Genomic DNA, 8,091 nt, shown 5'->3' with positions numbered 1-8,091 from the left:
AACCCAGGTAAGCCCTTAAGTACCCTAGGGAAAGGGTTGGGAAGATTCAGTGGACCCTCCCAGGGGAGGGTCTGGACAGAGGGGAGGTTACTCCCATGTCCTTTGTCCAGTTTCATGCCAGAGCAGGAACCAATGGCTCCTAGAACTGGTTTGAGCAGGACTATGCACGGGGACACCAAGTGTGCCCCTCATGCAAACTTTCTAGCGCTAGCAAGCACACCCACCCGGTACCAACACACTAAATCCTGTCTCGGAAGTGGTTACACCTCCCCGTCACAGGATGCCTATCGCTCCACCTTCCTCTGCTCCCTCTGCTCAACATTGGCTCAGCAGCAGGAGGGTAGAAATGTGTCTCTGGTCAGCAGCAATCATTTTGTGCTGTCTGGGTCTAGAAGACTAGTCCCTGGAGAATAGACTCTGTAGGCTGCAGGAGTGTTCTGCTCATGCAGAGGCACCATTTCACTGAGAACCAAGCACCCTGCCTTCAGGATTGCAAAGGCCTGCTACAGGGGTGACTTGTAGGTTTTTGGTGCAGCGGCCCTTAGATATAGTAAACCTATATCTTAAGTAAGTGATGCAAGCACTAACATACATAGGCTGCATTGGCAGGCATGTAGATTAGGGGTGGGCGGCCAGCTACGCTCCGTGCACAGAGTGTGCGTAGTGCCGCCTACTCCGCATTTTGCGGAGCGGGCGTAGCCAGGCGGCACTACGCACGCTCCGCAGACGGAGCGTAGCTGGCCGCCACCCGCCTCCCTCCCGCCCTCCCTAAATACTTTCAATTAAACGAGTAAAATAATTAAAACGCACTTACCTTGCCCGCCGCTGCCCGCCGCGTCCCCGGGGCTCGCTATCTGCAGTCTTCCGTCTGCGCATGCGCATTTTCTCGTGAGAAATGCGCATGCGCGGCCGCCCGCGCATGCGCATTAGTAAACAAGACGGAAGACAGCAGATAGCGAGCCCCGGGGACGCGGCGGGCAGCGGCGGGCAAGGTAAGTGCGTTTTAATTATTTTACTTGTTTAATTGAAAGTATTTAGGGAGGGCGGGAGGGAGGCGGGTGGCGGGGCTGGCGGCCAGTGGTGTTTGCGTAGTGGGGCTACGCTGAGTGCGGAGGTGGGCGTAGTTTCTCGCCCACTTCGCGTAGCTCCGCGAATCCCCACTACGCCCACTACGCCCAGGGCTAATGTAGATCCATTTTGCATGGTCTCCCATGGGTGGCTTCGGCCCATGGGAGACCTCTAGGTTCCTTAGTACCATATACTAGGGACTTTTAATGGTACCCCAGTATCCAATCTGTAGTGTATCAAAGTACTCGACACAACAATTTAGGGAGAAAGCAGATAGACTGGGGTCCTGATTAGCAGGATCCCAGTCAGACCAGGAAAATACAGCTTAGCACCAGGCAAAAAGTGGGGGTAACCATAGAAGTAGATCTTACTCTCCTGCACAACCCCCCCAAAACGTAAGGTGATGAGACTAACCTTGTTCAGTTGAATATTCATTTTCTAAGTGGAAATATTTGGAAAGTCCATCTGCATTGGCATGGTTACTCCCAGGTCTATGTTCCACTGCATAGTCCATCCCCTGTAGAGAAATGGACTACCTCAAAAGTTTTTTTTGTACCTTTTATCTGTTTAAGCCATAAGAGGGGCTTATAATCGGTCTGAATAATAAAGTGAGTGCCAAATAAGTATGGCCTCAACTTTTTCAGGGCCCAGACCACAGCAAAGGCCTCCCTTTCTATAGCTGTCCAACATTTCTATCTGGGGGTCAACCTTCTGCTGATAAAAGCTACTGGTTGATCCTGGCCCACTGCATTAAGTTGTGACAACACAGCCCCTACCCCCGAACTCAGATGCATCTGTTTGGACTATGCATGTTTAGAGTAGTCAGGACTTTGCTGTCATATGGTTACTACGTTTCTATATATTGTGTTAAGTTAGCATGTGCTTATTAAATGTTTAAACGCCATATTTTCTTTCTGCATCGGTTTGCACACGACACCTAATTGTTATTGTAGCTTTCAACCTAGACGAAAGATGTGATTTATTTGAGAATAATATGTTATTGCCTTGGTATCAGTCGTGCTTGGTACACTTGGTACAACTGTCTGCACACTGAGAACTGCACACTCTAAGAATAACCTAACACAAGGTTGTTGAAGGCCTGATCCTCGCACCACGTTAGTCATAACACAAATAATGTTGCTGCCAATATTGGGCTCTACGTGGGTTTAAGATAGAGTTACAGAGAATGAAAGAACACACTTGATGCTTCGCATGCTGAGAGCTGGTAGCGGTTGATGTGATCTCCTCCTACTGAGAATTAGAGGTATGGGTCCGCCCTGCTAAGAACCCAGATGAGACCTTCTTAGATATAATATAATATGCTAATTAGGGTGCGCGAAATATAGGTGATACAGAATTATATAGATCTTTGCATCATAACATGCTATCACCTTTTGCTTATTATGGATTAGTGACTATGCTGCTAACTCTGATTTTTATAATATGTATATTGATATTATATAAGATACTGCGTTTGAGAATGTTGCATTGAAAAATAAACATTTCAAACTTGCACGTGTGTTCTCTGCCTCACAGTTTCGGTTTGGAATGATTATATAACGAAAGAGTGTTCATGTGTTCCACGATACCTGAGGTATTCTAAGTTCATGTTCTGGATTGTCTAAGTCATTGGGAAGTATTTACTACCGATGAGACACTGTAGCTAGCTTGGTAAGGGGATTTCTGAAACAAAGGTGAGTTCTGGGTCACCCTGACTCACCCAGGTTCTAGATCTCTGTGCACAGTTATGTGGGAGAACGGAAACCCTGCTACATGGCGCCCGTACGTTGGTTGGCCTTATATCATGACACTCGAGTAGTATAACATTCAAACCCTAACGCCTTCATTCCCGTTTCCGGAGAACGGCAGTGTCGGAAAAACCTACCTATTTTTGAAATAGGTCTTTTTCAAGCTTGAATCTATCTGTAAAAGGTTTCTTTGAATTACTACCCAGTTGTGCTACAAAGTAATCTTTGTGTTTTCACTTTTCTGTGCTGGCATGGCACAAGCCGTGGACATCCCGCAGCATAGTCGCATTGCGGTGCGTGACCATTTGCGGATGTATGATGTTCCTGTGGAAGGCTTGGCTGTTGTTCTGGTAGTGAGTGCGGAACATGCTTACCCGTACGAACTGTTTTATTCGTGGGTGACGTTTCCGCCAGTGGACGCTAATTCTGGAGTGTTCCATTCATACACTGCTACAGCTGTACCGGCTGCGTATGCTCCGTACAGAGCACTGGAAGTTCCTATAGATGCATGGCAGCATGGAGTTTGGTTTGGTGGCGCCCTACCACACTCATTATCGGCTTCGAGGTTAGGTCCTTTGTCCATTCCGGGCACACCTTGGCCCGCTTTGGCTGGGTTCACTCCTCACCCTCAACGCGCCACTTGTAACGTGGCTGATCTGCGGCGGCTTCATGAAGTCGCAGTGGCAGTGATTAGAGCGCTTGTTCATTACACTAGCCATAATGTTCAAGACGCTGCCCCACGGGGCGCACAGCTTAGGGCAGAACATGCTGGTCTGAAAATCAATCCGGTCATGGTTAATTCCGTGATGGGTAAAAAGCCCCAAGAAAAGGATGATTTTCCTTTCTGGCTTGCTGAGAAATTCGGCCATCTGGAAGCTGTGTTTCCCAACACGAGTCCGGGTGATAAACACCGGATTCTTACACTAAGTTTGCCGAAGAATTTGGCTCCTGAACTTGTTGACTGTGAGACCTGGGGCAAGACTTTTGCAGCGGTCTATTCGAGGTGCTATGGCTCCCCGTCTGTGACCAATCTAGGTGGGGTCCTTAAACGTGTTCAAGACGAACACGGACCGGAGTCGGCTGTTGAATTGGGTATGCGCCTGTGTGGCTCCTTTGATGTAGTTTGCGATCTGATCCTTGCAAATGTCAAGGGGGATGCAGTGAACTTTCAAGTTGCTAACGCGTTGGCGTTGGTTCCCGAGGCCGAACGACCCCGACGGTTGGCAAGGATAATTGTAGCTGCTTACAAAATGGTTGGCCGCAATGCAATGGGGGTTAAAGCTTTTCCTGATAAGGAGAAGAAACAGCCCCAGGGTCAAACTTCGGAAACTAGTGGTCAACAAAAGTCCAAGAAGCAAAATTGGCCTAAAAAGCAGAATCAGGGTAAGCAACAGCAACAACAAACACAGGTTTCTGCTCCTGCGTCTCCGTTGCCTGCGCAGTCGGATCGTGTTTATGATTTGCGCGACCGCGCGATGATTAAATCGCCTGAGAGGTTTCAGGCTTCTGACCAACGCTCTCCTCGTTCCTTTCAGGACTCACCGGCTCCGTCAACCGGTGGTGGAGGGGGCGGCAGGGGCAGGGGTGGCCAGCAAGGACGTGGTCAGCCCCGCCCGCGAAACGGTGGAGAGCAGCAGGAAGGCTCTACGCCCAAGAGACCACAGTTTGCCACGAAGAAAGTCGCCGCCCTGACAGCGCATCGTTATGCCCCAGATAGTGAGAACGCGGCTTCGGAATCTGACGTGGGCTCTGACCTTGCTGGACAGCGCAGCAAAGATTACCATAGTGAGAGAGGCCCTCCGTCCACTGTTGAAGGTGACAGCGACTGATTCTTATGTTGTGATTGAAACTGCTGACACGCATGTTGCTCCCCCTGAACGACTTTTTGAAATTGTCCTGTTAATTGAAGGTGACATGCAGCGAACTGTAAAAGGGGTATTTTGGGAAAATCTCTCGTCTACATATGACATTTTGCTTTCGGAGGCTGACTGGCCCCCACCTTTTGTTCTCGCAGCTCCGCGAGGGGAGGAGGTAATCCTGCCCAGTTTCGCGCACACTGTACCGAGAGTGGAAGCGCTGCATTTTGCAGAAGAGTGGGCTCTGGCGCTTGCGCCGGCTGTGTACCGTAATCAGTGTGGCTGGGATAAATTGTCGCCAAGCCACGAGATTCCTTTACGGTCTCAACCACAGCCTCAACCTCGATATCCCATACGACGTGAAGCCAAAGCTTCAGTCACGGTTATCCTTGAACAATTGGAATATCAAGGTGTAATTGAAACATGTGTGTCACCGATGAATAACCCAATTTTTACTGTAAACAAGCCGGACGGCTCATATCATTTGGTTTTGGATTATAGGCATTTGAACTCGCATTGCCGTAACTGCGCAGTACAGAATACTCATGGCTCTGCGTTAGTAAATAGTCTTGAGCGTAAACGGTTCAAAACCACGCTTGACATTTCCAATGGTTTTTATGCCCATAGATTGGACGGTCTAAGTTCCCAATGGACCAGTTTTACATGCGGCGGTGTGCAAAAAATGTTTCGGCGTCTTCCAATGGGCTATAAGAACAGTCCTGGAGTATTCTCCGCCCGCATAGTCTCTCTTTTGGAGAGCTTCGACCCAGTTGCTTGTTCATATGTGGATGACATTTATCTCACAGACGACGATCTTTGGGAGCATCTGTGTCGAGTAAATAGCATAATTTGTAACTTTGCTGACATAGGTTACAAGTTTAACTTTGCAAAGTCGCACATTGCAGAGTACACAGTGTTGTTTCTAGGTTACGAGCTTAACAACGAAGGGAAGGGTTTAGCACCTCACTTCCTGGAGAAATGCGCACAGTTGCGCTCTCCGACAACACTCAAAAAATTACAATCTCTGCTGGGATTTTTGAATTTCGGGAGGACTTACATTCCGGAATATGCCCAGCGTATCAAGCCTTTGTATGCTTTGATACAACCATCTTTTTCCAAATCATGCTGGCTGCCTGAGCATTCGGCCATTCTGCAGTCTTTGCAGGCTGATTTGCTCGCTTCTGAATACTTACAGACTCGTGATAACCAGACCAACCTGGTGATAAGGATTATCCCTGGGGCGGTGGGTTTCACGTACCTGACTTTTAATGAAGGAGATACAGTACCTATTGCTTACAAGTCACACTTGTACACTTCGGCTGAACTGCGATTTTCCACTGTAGAAAAAGTTGTAACGGCTGTGCAGATGGCGATTCTTAAAGAACGAGCCCTGTCACAAGGAAAACGCATGTTGGTTGTTACCCCGTGTCCTGCCTTAGAGGCGGTTACGAAAGCCAGTGTACCTAATTCCAAAGCTTTGCACCTTCGGTGGATTCATTGGGCTGCATCCTTGACGTCCCAGGATGTCACGTTCGTTTTTGACGCCACGTTACGGTCGCAGGAGTATTTACAGTATGAATTTGTTCATCCTGCTCCTTTAGCAATGCGGCCGTTGGAGGATTTCCATTGCATCATTTACACTGATGGTTCGGCGCAGGTTGCGCATGGCTCTAAACATGCCTACGTTTCCGCTTGCGCCATTGTGGTCGGTGCCATGGTGAACGATGAGTTCAAGTCCAGTGTCGTGCACACGCAGACGCTTGGGGACTGCACCGCACAATTAGCAGAGCTTCGTGCTCTGATGCTTGCATTGGAGTACGCAGATCCTAGTGTGACGACTTTGATCGTAAGTGACTCTTACTACTGTGTCCAGTCTTACAATGAAAACTTGTTCTTTTGGATTCAGAATGAATTTCGTGACTCCAAAGGTAGCACAATAAAACATAAGACGATCTGGGTCCGAGTGGCGGAACTTAAAGAGAAGTTGCCACTCGTGTTTGTGATTCATACTCTCGGTCATCAGCGCGTGGGGGTCCACGCTGTTGGCAATTCGCTTGCTGATGAAGCAGCGAAGTCAGCAGTATCGAAATACTTGGTTGCAGCAATCACGAGATCCATAAGCAAAATAGATGATGACATCTTGGCAGCAGTTGCTGCAACAGAGAAGGGAAGTAAATATCCTGCGGGGTTCCCTTCTAAATACACATACCACTTAAGTCCCGATAAGGTTCCTTATGTGAAAATCCCTGAAGTTGGCGAACGTCTAGTTCCCAACTCGGATCGCAAGGCTGCTTTGATTACAGCGGCTCATGAAGGTGTGGCGTCTGCGCATGCGGGCGTCTCAGCCACTGTAACTCAGCTACAACAGAGGTTCTGGTGGCGGGGACTGTACAAACAGACGCGCGATTATGTCCTTCAATGTGACATTTGCCAGCAGATTAAGCCTTCAACTGCTGCGCGTCCGCCTCAGACACAGTTGTACATCTCGAATAAACCACTTGGGTGCGTTTATTTGGATCACTGCGGTCCATTTTCTTCTGATACTGCGTATAAGTACATCTTAGTAGCAGTTGATTCATGCACACGCTTTGTGTGGGTTTGGCCACATCGAAGCGCTGATTCACGTACTGTCATTAAGGATTTGCGAGTCTTTGTGGGAATTTTTGCCTCTGGTACTTTCCATTCGGATCAGGGTCCGGCTTTCGCCTCTAAGGCAGATAAGGATGCTATGGTTTCGATGGGGGCCAAGTCAAGTTTTCGAGCCCCTACAGACCTGAGGGTAATAGTGTAGTTGAACGAATGAACCGCGACTTAAAGCAATCTTTGACAGCTCGAGTTATAGGCACTGGCAGAAACTGGTTAGCCCACCTCATGGGCGTGCAGCGTGCGCTTAATAATCTCCCTAGAAGGTCTCTGGGTGGGCGGACCCCATACGAAATGCTCTTTGGTATCAAGATGTATGTACCTGACCTCGATGGGCTAGACTCCAAGGCCCAGGCCACGGCCTTTGACGTAGATGAACATTGCAATGTTTTACAGAATCTACAAAAGACCAGAGACAGTCTTGCAAAGGAACATTTGCCCTCCACATCGGATGATGCGCTGCAGATCCCGGTAGTTGGCTGGCTACCCCGAGTTGGAGAACTGGTTCGAGAGAAGATCGATAACAAGAAAGAGTTTGGTCCCTCATATCGAGCACCGGTTCGAGTTCTTGGAGTGAAGGGCACAAGAACAGTCATTTTACCACCACTTCCTGGTCGTAAGGAAAACAGATTTATTTGTATTGACAATGTCAAGACACACAGGGTGGCCGATTCTTCATAGCATGACACCGGCTGTATCCTGTCCTTCTATGGTGAGGCACTCTGTACTAGCAATAACATCTGGCGCAGAACAGGAGGTGTCCCTCGAGATGCCTG

The sequence above is a fragment of the Lissotriton vulgaris genome, chromosome 4_1 (assembly GCF_964263255.1).
Source record: "Lissotriton vulgaris chromosome 4_1, aLisVul1.2, whole genome shotgun sequence".
Taxonomy (NCBI): domain Eukaryota; kingdom Metazoa; phylum Chordata; class Amphibia; order Caudata; family Salamandridae; genus Lissotriton; species Lissotriton vulgaris.
This window is presented reverse-complemented; position numbering follows the sequence as displayed.